This window comes from Pteropus medius, unplaced genomic scaffold, assembly GCF_902729225.1.
Source record: "Pteropus medius unplaced genomic scaffold, Ma_sr-lr_union100, whole genome shotgun sequence".
In the NCBI taxonomy this organism is placed as follows: Eukaryota; Metazoa; Chordata; class Mammalia; order Chiroptera; family Pteropodidae; genus Pteropus; species Pteropus medius.
Genome location: NW_024351730.1, coordinates 16003954 through 16028142, shown reverse-complemented (window position 1 = coordinate 16028142; position 24189 = coordinate 16003954). Strand labels below are relative to the sequence as shown.

General features: G+C 31.0%; 2 pseudogenes; both read left to right on the top strand.

The window, feature by feature from the left end:
• Window positions 1-21215, top strand: part of LOC120588136 (inositol polyphosphate 1-phosphatase-like) — a 74404-nt pseudogene extending 53189 nt beyond the window's left edge.
• LOC120588516 (uncharacterized) lies at window positions 18843-18961 on the top strand (annotated as a pseudogene).
• Window positions 21216-24189: the final 2974 nt, after the last annotated feature.

Genomic DNA, 24189 nt, shown 5'->3' with positions numbered 1-24189 from the left:
ATTCTAAGAACAAATAGATTAATGCTATTAAACAAGTCTATTTCAAATAGACATCTCTATATGAGTAACTATATATACATATATACATTTCTTTGAATTTAAGAAATGATTTGTAAGATTAATATAAACATGAAAACCATTTTATATGCTATAGACATTGTCAATTTCATTACTGTGCAAAATGATTCTTAATGATTCTCAAATAAAGAAAAGTCAGATTTATTTTTAGCATATTTCCAATACATTTGGAAAGCAGAGTGATAGTAAATTGCACTAGGAAATAGAAAAAGCTTTCAGTGCTATTTTCTGTCTACAGTGGTTTATGTAATCTCTGGATAAGCCTTGAGACCTGAAGGCTGAAGAATGTACCACCATGAATGCTATGCATTTCACCCACAGGTCCTTTCTACTCACAAAGTCTGTGTTTGCCCTATTACCCGATTTGATTTGTCAACTTGGCTAGGTTTCCATGCCCAATTGTTTGCTCAAACTATAGTCTAAATGTTACCGAGAAGATATTTTGTAAACGTGACATATTTAGAATAAATTGATTTTAAGTAAAGGAGACTATTCTCCATAATACAGGTGGTCCTAATCTAGTTAAAGAAGAGGAAAAACAGATTTCCCAGAGTAAAAGGAATTTTGCCTCAAGACTGTAACATTGAAATCCTGTCTTAGTTTGCAGCCTGCTAGCCTGCCCTACATATTTCTTTTTAGCACTACGTGATATTTTATTATTTAGATGTACCATAGTTTATCTTTTCACTTACTGAAGAACATCTTAGTTGCTTCAAAGTTTTAACAATTATGAATAAAGCTGCTTCATATATCAACATGCTAGTTTTTATGTGCACAAGTTTTCAGCTAATTTGGGTAAATGTCAAGGAATGTGATTGCTAGATCGTGTGGTAAAGAGTATGTTTAGTTTTGTAAGAAAACACCAAACTAAACTATCTTCCAAAGTGTCTGTACCATTTTACATTCCTACCAGCAATGGATGAATGTTCCTTTTGCTCCACATCCTCACGAGCATTCGAAGTTTTCAGTATTCTGGTTCTTGGCAATTGTAATAGGTGTGTGATAATTTCTCAAAGTTTTTTCAATTTGTATTTCCCTGATGACATATGTATGAAACATCTTTTCATATGATTATTTGTAATTTGTGTATCTTCTTTGGTAAGGTGTCTATTAATGTTTTTGGTTCATATTTTAATCAGATTGTGTTTTCTTATTGTTGAGTTTTAAGTTCTAATAGGTTAGAAGATCAAAGACCAGAGAAAAGGCTTCTATGATAAAATTAAAGAAGTTTAACACTTTCTGGCACAAGACTTGAAAAGAGAAGTAAGTAGAAGTTATGCCATTAATGGCATAGTAAATAATTTTTAGGGACTAATTTTTTTTTTTATTCTAAAAGAAATTAAAAGGCATTGAATTGAGAGTTTCTTCCAGTTTTAAATTGGGAGAGACATAACCACACTTGAATTTTTGGAAGAATTACTTTGAAGCGAGACTGAATTAAAGTGGTTTTATAGTTAGAGTAATTTAAGTAAAGGGAAACCATTATGAGTTTTTATTATAATTCAGTTGTGAGAGTTTTATCTTCAAATCATTTTCACTCTGAATATTGAAACTACACTTTGTACTTTCTTAGCATACTATCGGAAAGAAAAATAACCAATGATTGATTCTTGTTCTTTTTGTTGACTACTGATTTTCATCCTCCCCTCTATCAATGAATATAGTTCCATCCCGTTCTTTCTCCCTCTCTTTCTATCCAAAATATTTGACAACTTTCTCTTTTTTTATTATTTTGTTCTTATTTAGTGCACAATTTTTTTTCTCCAGTAAAAGATAACTTTTTTCTCCACTATTTTCTACATATTAGAGAGAATGAGATTATAAAATGTGTCTTTAAATTTTGAACAAGACTATTTAACTCATCATGCAGAGAATTCTGAAGATCTATTTCATCATTGACTCCCAAAGGTTAGACCAAGCCTGAACTTTATACAGTGATCCTTTACACAGAGGACATACTGAACCATATTTTGTCACTTTTCAGGAAAAATATATCTATTATAAGAAATAGATGGGAATTTAATTGTCTCACCTAACTTATGCTTGAGAAGACAGGTTGTCATTCTATATAGGAATTCAGAAAGCTTAGTTTGGCAAATGCCAGGAATTTATTATCACTTGACTTGATAAAGTAAGAAAACGTTAAAACGTCTTGTCAGAAAATATTCAATATAGATATCTTACAAGGTCTTTATTTATTCTAACTAGAACATTTCAAGTATTAAGGCAACTAATCTGGTAAGAGTTTTTTCAAGTAATACCTACTTAATTAGTGAGCTCACATATTTTATCTGATGTACATTGGTAACTATTATGCTTTATTTTATATGGATTTCAAAAATAATATTTGTAGAAGCAGTAGTGCTTTTCTGTATGTAGTGGTTTGAATGAACAATGCATTCTGACACTCATTTTATTTTTCTCAGAAACCCTAGCATATATCTTCTCAAATACATTTATGTCTTTATCTCAGCTGGCAGGAACAGAAAGTTCAATTATAATAAGAGAAACTTTGTTTCTAATGAAGTGGTATATTCATTTCAATACAAAATTTACTTCCTTCTGACTATTTGTACCTTTTTCTCTAAATCAACAAAAATATAATTATATAAATGACCATCTACTAACAGAAGCAAATAAAATAGTAACAAGATTCACACAAATACAACATACTGATTGGTGTAAAATAAAAATGATGTCTGCAAGTGTGAATAAAGAATGTTATGTAATCTCTGACCACTAAAAAAGGCTGAAAATGTTGAAGTCATTTCATGAAGTCATTTGTGTTTATTGTAATTTCTGACTCTAAATTATTTTTATGATGAATATCCAATTAATACAGCACCATTTATTAAAAAGAGTATGCTAAGTAGAAATAGAAAGGGATATCTTTAACTTGATGAACAACTACAAAAACCTACAGCTAACATCATACTTTATGGTGAGAAATTAGATACTTTTCTGCTAAGATCAGGAATAATACAAGGATGTTTCCCTCTCACTAGTCCTTTCAACAGTGTACAAATAGTTTTAACTAGTGAATTAAGACAAAAAAAAAGGAAATAAAAAGTATACAAATATAGAAGGAGGAAATAAAACTGTCTTTGTTTACAGTTTACTTAATTGTCTAGAAAATTCTGAAGAATCAATAACAAAACTTTTGGAGTTAATTATTGTATTAACTATATTTTCTTATTGATTGATTGCTTGACTGATTGATTGATTGTATTCTTGATGTTCTGGGGCCTTGCTGACTGGGGAGATATTATCCATCTGGGGGCTAGCCAATTCTTAGGAGAAAGCAAATGTCTTCTTCTGGAGACAACCTTTCACATGCAAATTTACCAATCCTGAGTCCACACTCCCAATCATCTCCTCTATTTAACTCTTAAACTGCAAGAGGCAACATTTCTTTGCCTTAATCATCTCAGGGCCAGTTATCAGACAACCAGAGAAAGCCCCTATACCCCAAAGGCCCTTGAAATTCAAACTAGCTAGTCCTAAATCTGCCTATTCTGCTTTCCCTTGCCTTTCATAGAAACCAAAGTATAACCTCTTTCCCATGCTTTCCACTCACTCCTTCTGCCTTTTGACAGTCTATGGTACTTCCTCATATGGCTTTGTGTTGTATGGTATATCATGCTACCTATGCTTGGGAACTTTGAGTAATGAAATATCTTTTCAATGACAGTGATTTCCTGATATCTTGGTCCCACCATACCTGAACAATAACAAAACCTACTTGTAAAACTGCAATTATAGCAGAGTTTTAGGATAAAATGTTATTATGCAAAAGTCAATTGCTTTTTCGTATTTCGGCAACAAACAGTTGGAATTGAGAATTAAAAATACAATAACATTTACATAAGCACCTCAAATAAGAAATTTTAAGATAGATATCAAGTAAAATATGCATAGGATCTATATGAAGAAAGTATAAAACTGCTAATAAAATTTAGAAAAGAGGGAGAGATATTACATGGATAAAAAGACTCACTATTATGACAATGTAAGTTCTTCCCAACTTGATCATGATCCAGAAGAGCATACACAATATTGAAGGAATAGAACAAATTGGAGAACTTACACTACGTGACTTCAAGACTTACTATAAAACTTCAGTAATCAAGACACTATGGTATTCATGAAAACATATGCTAATAGATCAGTGAAACAGAATAAAGATCTCTGAAATAGACCACAATAGAGTCAACAGATATGTGATGAAGGCAACACAAAAGAGAAAGGATTTTTTTTCCCAACAAATAGTGCTGGAAAAACTGTACATATACATACAAAAAAAATGAATAGACACAGACTTTACACTCTTCCCAAAAAACAACTCAAAGTGAAATTTTGACCTAAATATAAAGTAAAAAACTATAAAACTCCTAGGAGACAACAAAAAAGAAAATCTAGATGTCCTTGGATTTGGCTCTGACTTCTTAGTTACATACGAAAAGCACTATACATAGAGTAAAAATTGTTAATTTGGACTTTGTTAAAGTTAAAACTTCTGCTCTGAGAAAGATGCTGTGAAAAGGTTAAAAAAAAAAAAATAAGCCACAAACTTGGAGAAAACATTTTTAAAAGGTGTATCTGACAAAGGACTGGTATCAATATATAAAGCGCTATTAAAAACTCAACAATAAGAAAACAAACAACCTAATTTAAAAATGAGTAAAATATCTCAACAGGCATCTCACCAAAGAAGATGTAAAAATAACAAAAATCATCTGAAATGTTGCTCTACATCATATGTTACCAGGGTAATGCAAATTAAAACAAGGAGATGCCACTACGTTCCTACTGGAATAGCGAAAATTCAACATTGACATCACCAAATGCTTATGAGGACATGGAAAAGAATTTTCATTTGTTGCTGATGGAAATGCAAAATGCTAGTCACTTTGGAAGATAGTTTGGCAATTTCTTACAAAAGTAAACATACTTTAACTATGATCCATCAGTTGTGCTCCTAGGTATTTACCCAAATGAGTTGAAAAGTTATGTCCACACAACATTTCACACATGAATGTTTATAGCAGCTTTAGTCATAATTGCTAAAGTGCAAGTGACCAAGACATTCTTCAGTTGGTTAATGGATTCACAAACTGTGGTTTATCCATCCAGTGGAATATTATTCACCACTACAATGAAATGAACCGTCAAGCCATGAAGACATGACAGAAACTTAAATGTATATTGCTAGACAAAACAAGCCAATCTGAAAATGCTACATACTGTATGATTCCAACTATAAGACATTATAGAAAAGGCAAAACTATAAAGCCACTTAAAACATCTGTGGTGCCAGGAGTTCAGGCAGAGGGAAGAATGAATAAGTGGAGAGCAGGACAATTTTGGTACAGAGAAGTTAGTCTGTATAATACTGGAATGGTGGATACATGTTAACAATCATAGAATTATAACACACAGAATGAACTTTAATGTAAACTATGCACTGTAATAGTAATGTATGAATATTGGCTCATTGATTACAACAAATATACCACTTTAATGCAAGATGCTAATAACAGGGGAGCTCAGTAAAGGGATGATGAAAGGATTTTGTAGGAATTCTCTGTACTTTCTACTCATTTTTTTTTTTTTTTGTAAACACAAAGCTTATCAAAAATAGTTGATTAATTAAAATTGAAAAGACTACCCTTTCCCTACTGCATGGCTATAGTGACTTCATCTTAAGTAAAGGGATCTTAAATGCACTATTCTATTTTCCTTTTTTATTTCTTATTCCATTACACTACATATATATATAACCTTGTACTGATATCATACTACTGACATTACTGTAGTTTTTAAGTATGTTCTTGTTGTGCTATTCTACCCAATTTCTACTTGTGTGCCTTCTTTACTCTTTTACTTTTACACAGATCTCATATTCTCACAAGGCCTTCTCCTATTGTTAAACAAACGAACAAAAAAAATCAATCTCCCACAATCCCTCTGTCCCCTCTACATTTTTCTATGTTCTTGTCAAATTATATTTCTATACTTCCAAAGTACTCATTATAAATCATCTAATATAATTATTTTCTTCAATATTCTTATATTGAATTCCAGAATTGCATATTCATATTGTATATATTTAATGGAAATGTCTTATCAAGCCTCAAAAATCATCTTAATCTGGCTGTTGCATAACTCCCAATTTTATTTAAGCCAACGTTTGCCACACTCATTTCATTACTGTCAAATTAACCTACTGTTATTTGTGAGGCTGTTATAGAGTTACTAAAATATACATATAAACATATTAGGAGGTGCATAAAAATATTCAAAGTATATCACATCAATAATTCATGTATTAAAGTAATATATATTATAAACATGATTTTCTTTAAAAAGAAGAATGAATGCACATATGCTTCAATAAAATGTAAAAGAAACTTTTCATAGTTAATCCCCTGGGAAACTGGTACCTATGGAAAAAGGACATTTAATTGCAGCTTTCATACCTGAAATGAGTTTCCTTTTTCACTATGCAAATCAAATAATTTTACAATATGATAAATTATAACAAAAAATAAGTAGATAGATATGAAGGATTTCTCATCACACAGTTTAATGTTACGGGAGACATTTTAGTACTGAGGGTTTTGGAGCTCCATGTCCACAAGGTGGCCTCTCCATTACAAAATACCTCCACCAGGAAAGAAAACACTAAATTGTTAGTTTAAAGTAGTATCCCATTTCCCAATACATTATATTTGCCTTCATTTTTAAATGAATGTTTATTCTATATATTTTTTATAAAAATCAAATAATCTTTAGTATAAAAATTTGTCTAATCTAGCAAAATAGGTGGAATTACAAATGCTAAATCTTCAGTATATTATCTAGAAACTGACTTTATGAACACATTACCATTTAGTGAACTATCCCACAGGACAAGATAATTTCAACAATGATTCAGCTTTAAACACCATCGGTATGTGGAAGATTAATTGTGTTTCAGTGAGATGTATTGTTGGGATGTTTGATGCATGCTCTTGTCCTCACAGTCGTGGTTATTTATCTTCATATTCAAAAGTTGATGCAATCTTAGCATTAGCAATGTGCAAAGTCATTGCTCTATAAATCTCCAATTATGCACAATGGAACTATTATTTAATATGGAAACTACATCTTAAACTTTTATTATTCGTTCTCATGTAACATCTTTTAATGCTTTCCAAAAATTGAACATTGTTAAAAATCTAACTTTATATCTTTCATATGACAGCCTCAAGAAAAGTAGAGGCACTAATGAGACTACAAAATATCATTGTTTTGCTAATAAGGATTTTAATATATTGAATTTGTCAATATGTGAAGTCACCTGTAAAAACTGAAATATAAAATTGTCAGTTGTGTTACCATATATACGTAAAACTAAAAATTTACTCCAATTCCTCCACTTTTTTATCTTTTTAATTGCCATCTACTACTGAAATCCCCACCTATATTTATTTCCAAGCCAGACAACACTTCTGAACTTCAAATTTATATAACTACTAAATAACTTATTTCTCCATTGAATCTCTTACAAATACCTTAAACAAATGTGCCTAAAAGAGGGAGAATTTGTGATCTAACCTCCTACTATCATTGTTCTAGTATTCCCAGTGAAAATCAATGTCATTATCACACTTCTTTTCTCAGACTAAAAATCTAAAGATTCATTCTAGAGGACTTTTTTCATATAAACTTAATTATATAAATTTACAATTAAATTCGTTTTAAATTTCTCTTGAATCACTCACTTTTTTTTCTTTGCTAACTGCTAACACCATATTAAGATTACATCTTACTTTGCCTATGCCAAATAAGTATTCTACCAGTTTACCCATATAAATGCTTACTTATATTTGCATTGAGAGTGTTGATATTACTTATCATTGTATTGAAGTAATCTCATAAAATACAAAACTTGTCTTTCAACTTCTTTACTTAAAATCTTACAGGGATTCCATATTGCTCTTAGAAGATATTTCAAAATCCTTAAACAATCTTACAGGATTTCAAATAGTCAGGTCTTTGCTTACCTTTACAGCCATACCTACCACTCTTCCATTTTATTATTTTTTGGCACCCATATTTTCCTTCTTTCAGTTCTTAAACTTAAACTTTTAGAGTTAAAAAATAAGTTAAGAATCATCCTAGCTCCTCGCAACCACCATTTAAATTTCTATCTCTATGATTTCACTACTCTAGGAAATTCATACAAGCAAAATTATAAAATAATTGTTCTTTTGTGACTGATTTATTTTACTTAGCATAATAACTTTAAGGTTCATCCATGCTATAGTCTGTGTCAAAATTTCCTTCCTTTTTAAAGCTGAATAATGTTGCATTGAAATCATATTCTGCATTTTGATTGTCCATTCAATCATCATTGCACACACCCAAATCAAGAACTACAACTTAACAGCAATCCAGAAGTACTCAGACTACCCTTTCCTGTTATCACCTCTTATTCAAAAAGGGTATTCGCTATGGTGACTTTTAACACAAATATTGATTTTGCTTGTGTTTTGAATTTTATATCAAAGAAAGCATATGGCTTTTATTTTATGTATCTAATCTCTATTTTTTCACATATTTTGAGTTTTGTCCCTGTTGTTACATGTGTCAGTAATTTGTTCATTCTTATTGTTACATAAACGTTCATTGTATGAATTTACTGCATGTTATTATCTATTCTATTGTTGATAAAATTTGCATTGTTTCCTGTTTTTGCTTCCTACAATGAGTCTTGTTATTCATGTTTTTCATTCATATGTAATGACAAACATCCATAAGATCTCTTCAATTATAACAAAGAATGCAATTGCTTGTTAAATAATATTCATATGTTAAACTCAATAGATGCTTCCAAAAAGCTTTCCAAATTGGTTATAAAAGTTAAACTTTCACCAAATGTGCATAAGAATATCTTTGCTCCACATTCTGACCAACAATTGAATTTTCTGTCTTTTAAAAAACTTTAGCCATTCTCACAGTGTGTAATAGTATTGTATTTTGATTATAATTTATATTTTCCTAATGACTAATTTTGTGTGTAATGTTTTGTTTTTTGGTATTGATGAGGTACCTATCTTTTTATCCTATTGAGTTGTCTTCCTTTTGGTTTTTATATTCTAGGTATAAATTTTGGGGGGATGTACATATTGAAAATACTTTTACCCACTCTGTATTTGGTCTTTTTATTCTATTAATAGTGTCTTAATAAACACAGTTTCTTAATTTTAGTGTAACCAAATGTATTATTTTCTATTTCTATGACCTTTAAAAAAAATTTGTCTAAAAATAGTCTCCTATATTTTCTTACAGTATTTTTACTGTTTTGCCTTTCATTTAAATCAGTATATCTAAAATTGATTTTGTTAATGCTACCAGTTTTTTCTTATGGACATCCAATAATCCAGAACAATTGTTTTATAAAGATTATCTTTAATTTCAGAGTATATACCACCTTCATATTTAAAAAATATCTATCTAAAAGGAGAAGAAAATTGCTTAACTATCAGGACAGAATGTTAGGTAGAAACAGTTTAACATCCAATTTGTGACTATATTTTTGTCCCAAATTATACTCTTCACACAAATGGACCATAGTATTGATTTACTGTTGGTATAAATAACAATTTACCTTGATTGCTACATGTCTCTCAGTGTAGCACAACTTATCTTTCCTGGTTTGAAGTGTAAGTTATAACATTTTTATTGGAGTGAGTATGTCTCAGATAAAAATAGAGTGTAGTTTTGCTTTCTGGCATGACCTCATCATTTGAGAAAACATTACTTTTTAATGATGTATAATTTAAAATGCCTCTAGGTATGAGTTGAATTTACTGAAATATTTTTAAGAGTGATTACTTATCAGAGGTTGTCAGAGTACTTGTAGAGTATCAACCGTCTTCAAGGCAGATATTTGAGACTGCTTGAAATGAATTAACACTTCTACCATTAATGTTTGATGGGAGACCATAGTGAAAAGGATGGATGCTTATATAATTGGCATCCTTAACATTTAGAGCTGAATACTTAAATGCCAGAAACATAATTCTGAATAAAATGTCAGGACCTAACTCAATAATATTTAATTATGTAGTAGGAAAGAAATGAACAGGAGTCATTTTATATTACTAATGAAATTATTTAAAATAGGCTTAATTATCCCCATATATCATTAAGAAGTTTTAACTCATATTATTGTTTCTAGGAATAATTTGTCTCAAATATTCAGCTTTTGCTAGTCCAGAGATATCAGCATTCTTCTGATTGATATGAATGCAAAAATTGCATTTATCAAAATGTGAATAGCAATTATACTTTGTCCTTTAAATATTTTAATTTATTACAATTGGTACTGTATCTAATCCTGCTATAATCTTGGTTATTTTTAGTCTTGGTTAATAGATCGATCCTTTCTTAGTTGAATGATATACTTAATAAAGTTAACATATTAGTAGAACTAGTAGGCATACACAAATGTAAAAACACATAATGCCGAAACTACAGCCACTCAAAAGTTATTAAGAAAATTCATCATTAATTAGCATGCATGAGAAATAGCTGAATGATAGATAACTATAATACATACCAGTGTGGTTGCATAATTTTTACTAATAATTCCATGAAAATGAGAGACAAGAGTTTCAAAAATAATTAACATCATCATTAATTAATAAAAAAAAATGGTATTTTTTGGATTCTATTGTAAAACTTTTTGGGGAAGTGTACTTTAGAGAATGATTTTCACAAATCTGTACTCACTATACACCCAGAAAAATAAGAAACTTGTGGCAGATTATAGCCAGCTAGTCACTGTGCTAAGCCTCAAATTCTGCCCCTATAATCTTAATTACCTTTATAAGAAGAAAATAGGCTATCGTGTGGTAATCAAACTTATATTTAACTATGTCCATTGATGTAGGGAAATTTCTTAAAGAGGATTCTTGGATGAGACTAATGAATTATGCCCTCACTTCAGTCAATATTAAGTATGGAATTTGAAAATGTAGTGACAAGTAACATGAGGTAGTCCAAGATATCAGCTGGCATTGACTAGTTCTGAATAGATTCATCTTTTCTGTCTCTATCAAGGCTACAAAACAATTAATTAATCTCCTGAAAGTCAATGTTCCCTTTTATAGTATTATTATGTTATTTTTTATAGTAATGGATCTAAAGTTCAACTCCAGAGAAACTTCCAAGGACTTCAGAGGTCAAAACCATTGTCATGATAGTTATTTTTTACTCACATTCTCTCATGACTGCATAGTAGATTTTTCAAAAGGCTTCAAGTTGAGTGATATTATCAAAGACTGAATACAAGAAGACATGAATTCAGCAGCCTTTATTAAGCCAATTACTAAGAAAATTTGCTGAAATATAAAACAATGTCATTCTTGTCACTACTTTTTGTTACTTCTGGAAAGTATAATATTTTAATAAAGTATGAAATGAGTCTATTAATATTTCAAATGAATTAATAACTTTTTTCAGATTTAATTTTTAATACTATACATTTTAACAGAGCTACTATATGAATAAAATTTGTTTGGACACTCAACACTGAAGTTGCAAAGAGTTCTCAAGAGCAAATGATTTGAGATATATTGTTTTATAGCATTATTAATGATTGAGTTATTATTATTGCTATTGTCATTTGAAGTATCTTCTTCCTATTCTTGCACCATTGGAGAGCTAGTATTTTATTCTTAGGATGTAGAAATATTTCCTTATCATAGGAAACATGGTAACTTTTCTAGGAAAAGAGTACACTGCAAAGGGCCCCTATGAGTCATCAAATATTCTGTATTTTTAGTCAAATTAATTAACATCATTTAATTACACAAGAAAGCTACTTAGGTATAGTGCTTAACCAGAATTTTCCCAGTGTCAACACAATTACAATTAGGAAATTATTTTTCCCTTTTTTCTGTAAGCAAATCTGAGACAAGGGAAGTGCTGTCTCCTTCTTGTATCTTCAACACATTGCATGTTTTCAAAAACAAAGTAGCTACTCAAGTATTTGATGAATTAATAAATGGAGCTTTGAGCAGAAATATATGCACTTTTACGATTAGTTTTCAGTTATTCTAAATTTGTTAACTTTACCCAAGTCAGATTTACGTTAATGCCCTATTCTTTTAGAAGACGTATCTACCCATTTCCTTTACTGCTGCAATGTATTAAACACCCACATGCAGAAGTTATTTTTCAGATTTTTAAATGGATATTTTAAGTCATCGAAATAGTTCTGTGTTTCTCATTGCCTTCAGAAGGAAGTAAAAACTTCTTTGCATGACAGTCAAAGGCTTTTATTATCTGACTAAATTTAACTCAAAATATAACTTTTTTGTGTCTTTTGAGTCATATCATGTTCCTTTGCCCTAAGAAGATTGTTATACTCTCAAACATATCAATAACTCTGCAATCATATTTTTCACATAAAATGCTAATAAAATAAAGTTACTATTTCCAAGCATTATGTTTTTATCTAATTAGCCTGTTAAATTTCATAATATACAGTTTGTTTTATAATCCTTTTATTCTAGCAATAGTATTTCCCCGTATCACCTAATAGCTATTAAGTGATAGCACTTAATTTATACTAAGATTATTTCTGTTGGGACTAAATGTATATGTATGTGTTAACAAATTTTATAATAATATGGATTAATCAAATATTTTTATATACTTTTTTGTGTAATACTTTTTTACTTCCTCTTCTCTATATTGTGGTTTTTTTTGCTGGCTTTTGAATTTACAATGAAACAAAGAATAAGAAACTAAAATAATATTTTAGTTTCTTATTACTGCTAATGCTTTTATGATTCAGTGCAAGTCCTTAACATTATTTTATATTACTTCTATATTTAAATAACTTCTATATTTGTCCTTTTATTTATATAATATATTAATTTTGTTAATTTAGAGAATAAGTAAATAATTTAATGGTTTATATTCCTTCATCAAATTTCTGTGATCGTGTATGCCAAATGTTTACAACCTTTCTAAGAACCTTGAAAGTTGGTACAAAGCAATCTTTTTTTTATTCTGATTAGGATACCTAGCCAGAGAGAAGTAAAGCTGATTATAATTATGCTAATTTTATTCAGTGACAATTTAGATGTCTTAAATTTCAAGTCAAATTTATTGTTTTTTAATTGATTAATTTAATTGGCCTTTGTTTTCTTAGCAATCATCTGTAATTAGGAATATTGAAGAGATGTTTATTAAAATGTTTGAAATTTTGAAATGACATATACAGCTATTTTTTGTGAGAGTTACAGTCTTATAATTTGGACAGTATTAATATGTGTGATTTTACGTGTCTTAATGATATATTTAGCATATTATAACTTTCCTTAGGAAAGCACACCAAATTAGAATATTTAATTTTATACACAAAGCATGTTTTATTCTTTGCCTAGTTCCTCCTTAATCCATTTTAAAACATGTGACTTGTTTTTTAGGATTTTTAAAAATAGTATATTTTTCTATTTCCCCAGACATGGTACTTGATATTCTATTCAAGTCATTAGCAGATTCTTGATCATAACTTAGAATATATAATTTATATCCAGAATTAATTTTTCTAGGTAATAATATTTAACATTCATCACAGTAAGCAATAGTTTGTTTATTATTTTATATCATTACTTATTTTTTAAGTAAAAAATACTTTTTTTACAATAGCCCTATTTACTCTTTCAATCTCTATTGGAATAAGAAAATTTTTACAAAATTAATTGTTATAGTAATTAATCTCCTGTATATTTTATTTATAAATTTGAGACCAAAATATATATAATGTACAAATAATATTTTCTTTCATTTATTTGCACCTGTTATAAAAAATGCTAAAATTAGACTAATATAAGCATATTTTAAATTATTTATCTTGACTATCTCATATATTTTTAATGTTGTAAAATAATTCCATCTACCACACACCAGTGACACTGGAACTCTCTGAAATTAATTTCATAATATTATCTACTAAAACCAGTATCTCCACAGTGTTCAAGAAAAGAACATCATCTCAAAACTAATAGAGAAAAAAACATAGAAATTGTTAAATTCACAACAACCTGAGGAAATCCCAAATGAAGAAATTTGATAATGTATAAATATTTCCTTAGTTTTTTATAATGTTACGTTTTTTAAAAAATGGTTATTACTTGACAATTTTTCTTTTTCTTTTAAACTATTGGTTAAACAGTTTTTGATATGGTTGGTAGTATATTGATTTATTCTCTCTTCCTGCCATATTTACTAAAAAATAGTTTTACTATTAAGAAAAAAATATATTAATTCTGGTAAGTCCTCAGAACGTTCTTTTAAAATTTATAACTTGTTTCAAGTTAATAATTATTTTGGCATAATTTTGGAAAATATCTCAATTCTGTACAAATTTAACAAAAAAATAATCAATTTGATCCATCTGTTTAAATGATGAAATAAGAAAACTTCAAGTACTCCAGATTTCCTTTACCTGGTAGTTAAAACTCTGTTGAAGCATTATTTTTTGTTAATATGTTTTGAATCAAAGAAATAAATAAAAATAAGACAATATAAGAAAATCTAGATCATGGAGAACTAGAATAAAAAAAACCATAGCTTATCTATTTTATTTACGTTTCCTGGCTTTCCATAAGAACTTTGCAATCTATTGAAAAATACCAAAAACTAAATTAAAATAATATACAGATTATTAATAACAAATTTTTAAAATAAAGATCACACTCAACTTCTCTATAAATAAGAAATTACTGTATATTAGCAAACATAAGATTTTTGTGATGATTTAGAAGGAAATAATTTGCTCATTTTTAATTATCTTTTTGTGAATTTATACAGTTCCAAACTCTCAAAATTTTGGAAGCACTACGAAAACTTATAAACCTTTTTAAAGTATTTAATTTATAGAATGTTTATAGAAATCATGAAAACTATGAGAATTATGATATTCTTTTATTAGTAAGGACAATTTCAACACTTTTATTTTATCCTTGATGGCCGGTCATCTATCTGTCTTCCTCCCCTGAAACACACACACTTAGCCTGTACTCTCAGGTTTTTATTATATGATTTGAAGATTTTTCTTTTGTTATTTTTCTTCCACCGATATCTGAATTTGGGCTGGAAAGTTACTTTTATAATTAATAAAATAAAAAAGCAAAGAACGAAACAAAACAAAAAACAGTTAAAAAGGCATGCACAGAGGAAAGGCCATATAAAGACACAGCAAGATGGTTACTATCTGCAAGCCAAGGAGTGTGGTTTCAGTGGAAACCAAACCTGCTGACACCATAATCTTGGAATTCTAGTCTCCAGAACTCTTAAGGTCTGGAGGGTAGGTGCCAATTCCATCAGCGGCTGCAACTGAAAGCAAGGTTCAGAAATGTTAGATATTCTGTATCTGTTCTTTGCTGTTCTATCTGTTCTAGCTGTTCTTTGTGTCTGAGAAAGCTACCAACATCTCCCGGGTATGCAGACAGAAAGAAGCCATCTTCCAGGTGCTCATAGAAGAAAAGAAGCAGAAAGAAAAAAAACAAGAACTTTGCTGTTAATTTCAAGATCCTGGGTGATATACTAGCACAGAAAGTTATGAAAGAGAATATGTAGAAAAAGTTTTTAGGCTTGGAGAAAAATATGTTTAAAGAAGTCAATGAGTTTATTAATGAGTTAGGGAGGAAGATTATCTTGAGACTGTGTCCAACAGAAAATGAACTATAACAACAACAACAAAACCCCCAAACAGTAGAGCTTTCTAGCAAAGTCCTTAAAGATAACAAGATGGCATCTAATGCATTAGCCAATGTTGTTCATCAGAGTATTACCTTTCTTGACCCAACTCTGGACTAAATAGAGATAACATTCCACAGCACATTTTTGGAATTTGAGCGAATTTCGCTGATTCAGCTTATTAATATATAAAAGGTTCTGCTCATATTAAATCTAACCAAGGCATCTCCACTCCTCACCCCCCCCACACACACACTGGGTAGACTTCAGTGAGTCACCATTTTAATTGATGCCTATGACATACAATCAGGTGTGTCATAGGATGAAAGTCATCAAACAACTCTTTGTATTACAAGATCTAAACACCCTCATTAGAAAATGACATTGCTACTAGGGTCTTTCTTATATGGGTAACAATACCCATTCATTTCAGCCCCTTTTTCTAAAAGAAACAACAATGAAAGGAAGAGCCAGGTGATAGAAAACACTAGCTCTGAGGTGGAATTTGTTTACCACTATTCAGCTCTCATTAGTACAGGATAAAAGGAGACTATCAAAGTCTCCTTGACCCATATAAATGGAAATAGCATAATCTGGGCAGCCAGGACTGCCTACAAGAGCTTTTGTGTTGTCTGAAATCTTGGGGACATTTACATTTTTTCAGAAGATAACCACATTCAAGTAGGACTCTTGTCCTGCTCGTTCCATACTGAGAGCTATGGTGAGGGAATAGTAGACCTAAAAGAATGTTTAAAAGGAAATCCAGAGTTTGGCTTGCAACAGTTAATGTACCACATGGAAAATGATGGTGCCACTCGAGTAATTCCATGGGCAAACATGGGAAGACAAATTGCTTACAGATCAAGGAAGGAGCTGGAAACATTCCTGAGACCCTTCACCTATCTGTGGATACATGAATGTAGATCAACTTTGTCCTCATATTCTTATTGAGTGAACCGTGAAATTATTTCCAACATCTCTATCTTTTGTGCTATTGATGATCAACATCCACCTTACTTTTTTGAGGAACATTTTTTCATTATATGCTCAAAATAATGTTAATTTTAATAATTAAAAGCCATACAGCAATTAAATAGATGTGTGGTTATGTGTTATCCAAAGGCAAGTAATACATATTTGGTTCTTTAGCACATGGTCACAACATACTCATGGGACCCCTTGGCCAACTCATCCCAACTCTCCTCCTTCATTTAAAAACATGCTGAGCTCAACTGTTTCTGGTCAGTCTTACTGAGACTGGCAATGGTTGGAGGGGCAACTATGCCTGGACTGGAAATGCTATACAGTGTCTCACGTGTACCATCCATAACCACATATGCACAAGCTCACGCAGTCACACCTCTTAAGATCACCTCTTACATATGCTTGTGTGTCTGCCCTAGTGAGTACAGTGGTGGAGGACTCCAGCTCACATCCTATTAAAATTTGTTGGGAAGAGATTCCCTTGTCAGGTTTTGCACAACAGACACTTTTGCTTCAGACCTGGTCTTGGGGGCCTTGGCCTTGGTTCCTGGCTTAATACAACGGACAAGCTGCCCTGCATCACCTTTAAACCTTGAGTCCCACTGGTTCTGAGCAGGGCACAACCTTTACCTTGACCCTATAATGTTAGTGCAAAATCCCACACTTAAGGGTTTTTTGAAAGAGCTTTAAAAAGTAATTTAGATGACATTTAGATGACATTGGTCAGCCAGTGCCAAACCCAGTTTCTTTGTTTTTTTAAATTTCTCTGGGTATTTGTTCATCACACCCAGTAGATCTCTATGTTCTGAGGTAGGACAGAGATGTCATACATACTGAAGTCAAATATTATTTGATGTATAATTTTAATAAAACCATGTTATTGTTTCCCCCAAATTGTGATGTGCTAGGTGGAAAGAACAAATTTCAGGTTAAAGTGCCACGGAAAAACATTGATGCTACATTTTCCATCAAAGACTCACAATGAGACTAGCATTGTAAAGCCTATCAGAATGCCAATGGCAAAGAGCCTTGCTATTTGGTATAACTAAATATTTCTCACATTATTTTAACCACATTATTTAACTTTCTCTGTGGAATACTGAGAAATATCCTATGAAAGTACTGAAAATATCTTTCTTTGGAATTTAAAATATTAGAAAGGATATGGGAAAGAGGTAGTAATAACAAAGTTACTTCTGCATTCTTAAAATCAGTCTTATCGTTGCCTAAACACTTTGTTCAAAAGAAGCAGTTCTTGTTAAAAAAAATGAGAGGAATGTATCTTTTACTTTCTTGATATATGAAGTTTATATAATTACCAGTATTTTTTTCTTTCTTGGTATATTGAACTTTAAGAAGAAAAAAAAGAGTGTTTATCAAAAAGAAAATACTAGAGAAAGATAATTTGGATAAAAATGAAATTTAGTGTAGTGTCCAAAAAGTCATCTCTTGAGTTTAGAACTATTGGTAATATTACATCTTAACATCCTTGACTCCTGCCTTACCTACCCAGAAAATTCTCTTGCTTGGTTGACAATTATAGAATAGCTATATTTGGACAAAATAAATATTGTGTCATCTATGCAACATACAATGTGTCACCTAGTAAAACAAAAGAGGTTTTAGAGTCAGACTAGAAAATGTTGGTTATGTTAGATGAGTCACAGGAGGATATTTGACTTTTTATTTTTCTGAGAATTGAATAGTTCACACAATGTGACTTAAACAGTTATTTGTTCTATGTGAATCACTTTTGCCAACCAAATATCCATGTCTTGGTCATTTTATAATTTTTATAACTCAGGGTTTAAACATGCTTAAGTAAGGCTGAATACTTAACGATCCCTTATCTCATTTTAGATTTTCTTGCTATTTTCTTAGCATTCACAGCAAAGTAGACCTGGGAACTTCTTTTTTGCCCTATAAGAGTTGCATTCCTAAATATCATGCCACATATTATGAAACTACTTTCTTTGCTCGTCCATAAGAAACTCATCATTTGAGTTTTATCATGAGTCTGCAGCCATGCCACCCTGAACAAGCCCAATCTCAACTGATCTCAGAAGCTAAGCAGGGTTGGGACTGGTTAGTACTTGGATGGGAGACCACCTTGGAAGACCAGGTGCTGTAGATGTAAAAAATAAGAAATAAGGGATTGTAAACTGACAAGGTCCTTGTAATCTGGGAAGTCAACCAAGAGTTGCCTCACCAAAAAAAAAACAATTTTATCATGAGGTTGCAGCAATTCGGTCACATCTACAGGCTTCCTTTCTAATTCAAGTTCTCTGGCTACTTTTACCACATCTGCAGTTACTTCCTCTACTGAAGTCTTGAATCCCTCAAAGTTATTCACAAGGGTTGGAATCAACTTCTTCCCAACTCTCGTTACTGTGGATATTTTGACTTTTTTTTCTATTGAATCACAAATGCTTTTAATGGCATCTAGAATGGTGAACTCTTTCCAGGTTTCCAATTCACTTTGCCCAGATCTATCAGAGGAATCACTATCTATGTCAACTATAACCTTACAAAATGCCTTTTTTAAGTAATGAGGCTTGAAAGTTATAATTATTTTTTATCCACAGACTGCAGAATGGATATTGTGCTAGCAGGCATGAAAACAACATGGATCTCATTGTACAACTCCATCAGAATACTTAGGTGACCAGCTACATTGTCAATGAACAGTAATATTTTGAAAGTGAACTTTTTTTTGGAGCAGTAGATATCAACTGTGAGCTTAAAATATTCAATAAACCATGTTGTAAACAAATGTGTTGTCTTCCAGGCTTTGCTCTTCCATTTAAAAGCACAGGCAGAGTTGATTTAGCATTTTTGGAATGGTAAATGAGCATTGACTTAATTCAAACTCTCCAGCTGTATTGGCCCTTAACAAAACAGTCAGACTGTTCTTTGAAGCTTTGAAGCCAGGTGTTGAACTCTCCTCTGTAGCTATGCCAGTCCTAGATGGCATAGTCTTCCAATATAAGATCAGTTTGTCTATATTGAAAATCTGTTGTTTAGTGTAGCACATTTATTAATTATCTTAGTTGGCTCTTCAATACTTGCTGCTTCGCCTTCACTTTTATGTTACGGAGATGGCTTCTTTCCTTAAACATTATGAACCAAACTTTTCCTCTACAGCATCCTCATCTTTCTCAGCCTTCATAGAATTGAAGAGAGTTAGGCCCTTGCTCTTGATTAAGCTTTGGTTGGTTTGATCTTCTATCTAGATTACTAATATTTTCTCCACATCAGCAATAAGGCTGTTTTGCTTTCTTATTATTAGTGTGTTCAGTGGAATAGCATGTTTAATTTCTTTCAAGAATTTTTCCTTAGTATCCACAACTTGACTAACTGGTGCAAAAGACTTAGTTTGGGGCCTATTTCGCTTTCAACACTCCTTCCTCATGAAGCTTAATCATTTCTAGATTTTAATTTAAAGTGAGAGATGTGTAACTCTTCCCTTCACTTGAACACTTATAGGCCATTGTTGGGTTAATAATTGGCCTAATTTCAACATTATCGTATCTCTGAAAATAAGGAGGCTAGAGGACAGGGAGAGAGATGGGGAAACAGCGAGTTAGTGGAGCTTTCAAAACACACACAACATTCATGTATTAAGTTCACCATTGTATGTGGGCATAGTTTGTGGCACCCCAAATCAATTATAATAATAATATCAAAGATCAGTAATCACAGATCACTATAAAAAATATAATAATAATGAAAAAAATTGAAATATTGAGAGAATTACCAATGTGGGACACAGAGACATGAAGTGAGCAAAACTGGTGATGATAAACTCACTTGGTGCAGGGTTGCCATAAAGCTTCAATTTGCAAAAAATATACTATATCTGTGAAGCACAATAAAGCAAAGTGCAATAAAACAAGGTATTCCTTATTGCAAAATATGGCCTTGGAGTAGTTCTTCTCTGAAATTCATTTTTGTTATTGATTAAATCAAAATGCTTTAATGTTTGTTTTTCTGTTTAGGAAAGTCTGATAAATTCTAGCAAGGGTAAATGTTATACATAAATTTGTTACTATTATTATTAATGTTTTATTTTTAAAGTATAGCCGATCAATTATACTATTATCACTTGGAATAATAGCAAATTACTGTCTGTATATGTTTTAATTAGAAATCTTGTAGTAAAGTATTTGATGTGAGCTACTCTACCAGTAGATGAAACCAGACATTTAAAAGGTTTTTTTACACAATGTATTATATGTATTTTTTTAAACATATATTACTCACTTACCTCACAGTGCATTGTGGCTGATGAGGAAGAGGAAATGAAGACTCTGCTCCATGCTGTTACTGAAGGAACAAGTGTCTCTTATACTTCAATCTGCCATCATCAGCACATGGCTCCGAGGTGACCGTGGTATCTATGTAGAATAAGTGGGTAGGCTAAACAAGAGCATGAAGAATTCTATGGAGACTTTAGGGCATAGAATAAGTATATATATTCAAATGTCCCGAACTGTCACATGGACCTGTCTGACAGTCCTGAAGAGTAGACAATGTAGTTTTTCTGTATGTCAGGGGGAAAAAAAATAATTTGTTGAATATACAACATTGCCTCTGTCAGACTAAGTATCCAAATAAGGTTAGTATTTGAAAAAAATTTTGACCACCAATAAATAATCTAATTTTGTGAGATAAAACACTGAATTTAAAGGCAATAATTTTAATATTAAATGCACCAGATTAGCAAAGGACACTGACATAATTTTTCTCCCAGAAATAAGATTTTAGTCCATACCGTAACACTTAGTTAACATTCTTCCTTCCTCTTTCTTTTGAAGTACAGCAATAATTTTGATTTTTAAAATCCTGAGCAAAGAAGCCTCAGTTATAATTAATATCTGCAAAAGACAAAGACAGCCTAATGTTAATTTGAAACTAATTAATATACCATACATTATTTTGTTCAACAAGGCTTTGTAATTTTGATTTAATTTATTTCTGAAAAGATTCCAGATTGACACAGTAGCAGGAGTAAAATATCATCTCTCAATTGAGACTTCAAATGATGATGAAAATGAGTTGCAGGATGCAAGCTAATGAATCTTGGGCAGTTAATTTTAAAAAGAGAGTCTATAAGAATGTGAGACTCTGAATATGATTATAAAACTGTATACTTTAATGACTTCATTGGGTTCTCAGGAATCAACTTTGATATCAAATTAACATTTTACATGCACTATGTAAATGCTAATCTTATTAGGATACTTACACATATTAGGATATTTGCATATTAGGATATGTTTTTAGTTTCCTCCTAAGAACACCACATGTTCAATAAATAGATCTGCCCTTCTCTCTCTCTTGCTCTCCCATTCTCTTACTCTCATTCTTGCTTTCTCTCTACTCTCTCCTTTTCTGGGAAAGCAGCTGCTCTTTCTCCCTTGAAAACTTCCCTCTTTTCACACTAACAGTTGCTTATCAACACATTTAATGATGCATTTGACTTTATTTTCACAGCACAGTGATTATGTGATGACTTTGGATAGTGTTGACATCAGTGTAAGTAGTCAAAAAACTGAAAATAAATTAATCTGTTCTGCTAATTATTTAGAATACTTGACAGCTCTCATCAAATATTCTGTGTCAGCCTTTTCTAAGATGAAGAGTTTAGCAAGAATTTTTTTAATCAAAAACAGTTCAGAGACATCTGCTGGAACAAAGTTATAATAGAATATTTGATGTAAGATTCTAGGAAACTTTAATACTCCATAATGTGTTTTAAATCTATAAAAGATTCATAGTTTGTCCTCAAAGAACAAATTTTGTACTTATATTTTCCTTATTGTGGAACCTATCTAAATAAGGAATTCAAGACCAATATATCTAGAAATGAATATGTTTTAATTATATAAAACTAGATTAAAATTTACATAAGTGTGAATTAATATAATCTATCTTTATTTAAATAAAAAAGAGGTATTTAGAAGAAGTAAAAGGAATATAGATAAGAGAAGTGTCAATAGATAGATAATAGATGCTAGATAGATGCTAGATAGATAGATAGATATAGATAGAAGATGATAGACAAAAATGTTTAGAGGTTCAGATGAGTTTATTTTTTATTTTTATTTTTATTTTTTTGTATTGCATTTTTATTTTATGTGAAAGGCCCTAAGCCTTTCAGGCCAACCTAAGAAAAAGTCATAATGGAAAATATCACTAAGATCCTCAAAAATAGTAAATGCTACCTTTTAAAAAAATATGTTCTTTTCATAGTTAGTTAAGAAAGCTTCTACCAGAAAAATTGCAATTTATTTTCAATTATCTCAGTAATAATGGACTTAAAAAAGGGCATCAGAAGCTTTTGCAATGAGTGGTAGCCTGCGAGTAAAGGTCCTGATACCTGGTTAGCTCAGGAAATCCAGAAGTTCACTCTTCCCAGGCTGTAACACAGACTGATTTGTGGATGTTTGCCCAGAGCCACTTCAAATCAAACTTGGCCAAGTTTCCATGTAATTGTCTTCAGCTTTCATCTAAGAAAACTTTTAACTTCTATTTTGTCTTCTAAATTCTCCGCAAACATCTCTCATTGACAGAATCACAAATGCAACTCTGCTCACAAAACAGCTTAGAGACTGTGATTTTCTCGTTTTTTTTCTTGCTCCACAGGACAGAGTTTAAATGGAGAATTCAAGAGTTGAAAATGTGAAACAGTATAGCCTTTTATTGGTATTAATAAACTCCTTTCTACCTGTATCTAACCTTTAAACCGCAACAACAAAAACAATGTAGTTGTCTAGCAGGTTTTAACTAACCTTTGTGTGTAAATGAATACATGATCATTCTTTCTACAACAGTAGACTCAAAGTCTCAATGATTACTCTGAATGTCTATAAACTATATTGATACCTTTTCAAGTCCACTTGCAATCTATTTTTGATATTCTATAATTTAAAAAGCAAATTATAAGTTAATGTCCACCAACATTCTTTAAAATAATACCAGGATAAAATATACATGTATATTATCTTTTCTTATTCATGATTCTTAATTTAGACCATTTTAAAGTTTAAGGTTTATATCAAAAACTTAATTATAAAAGCTTTAATAGAACAATTATAAGATCATGTAGAATCATCAGCATTACCATGGTTTGCCTAATGGTCTTTAGTAATTTTAAAACATGTCTACCCATTTGTTTGGCATTTCTTCCATCAAGAAGTAGGGTCTATGTATCCACTGCTTTGATTCTGTGTCAATTTTAGTGGCTATTGGCAATAGTGTATAGTAGAAGTGACACTACTGCCTTCTGGAGCTAGGTTTTAAACCTAGCAACTCTTATTTGTCTCTCCGAATTACCTGTACTGGAACCTGAGTTTTCAG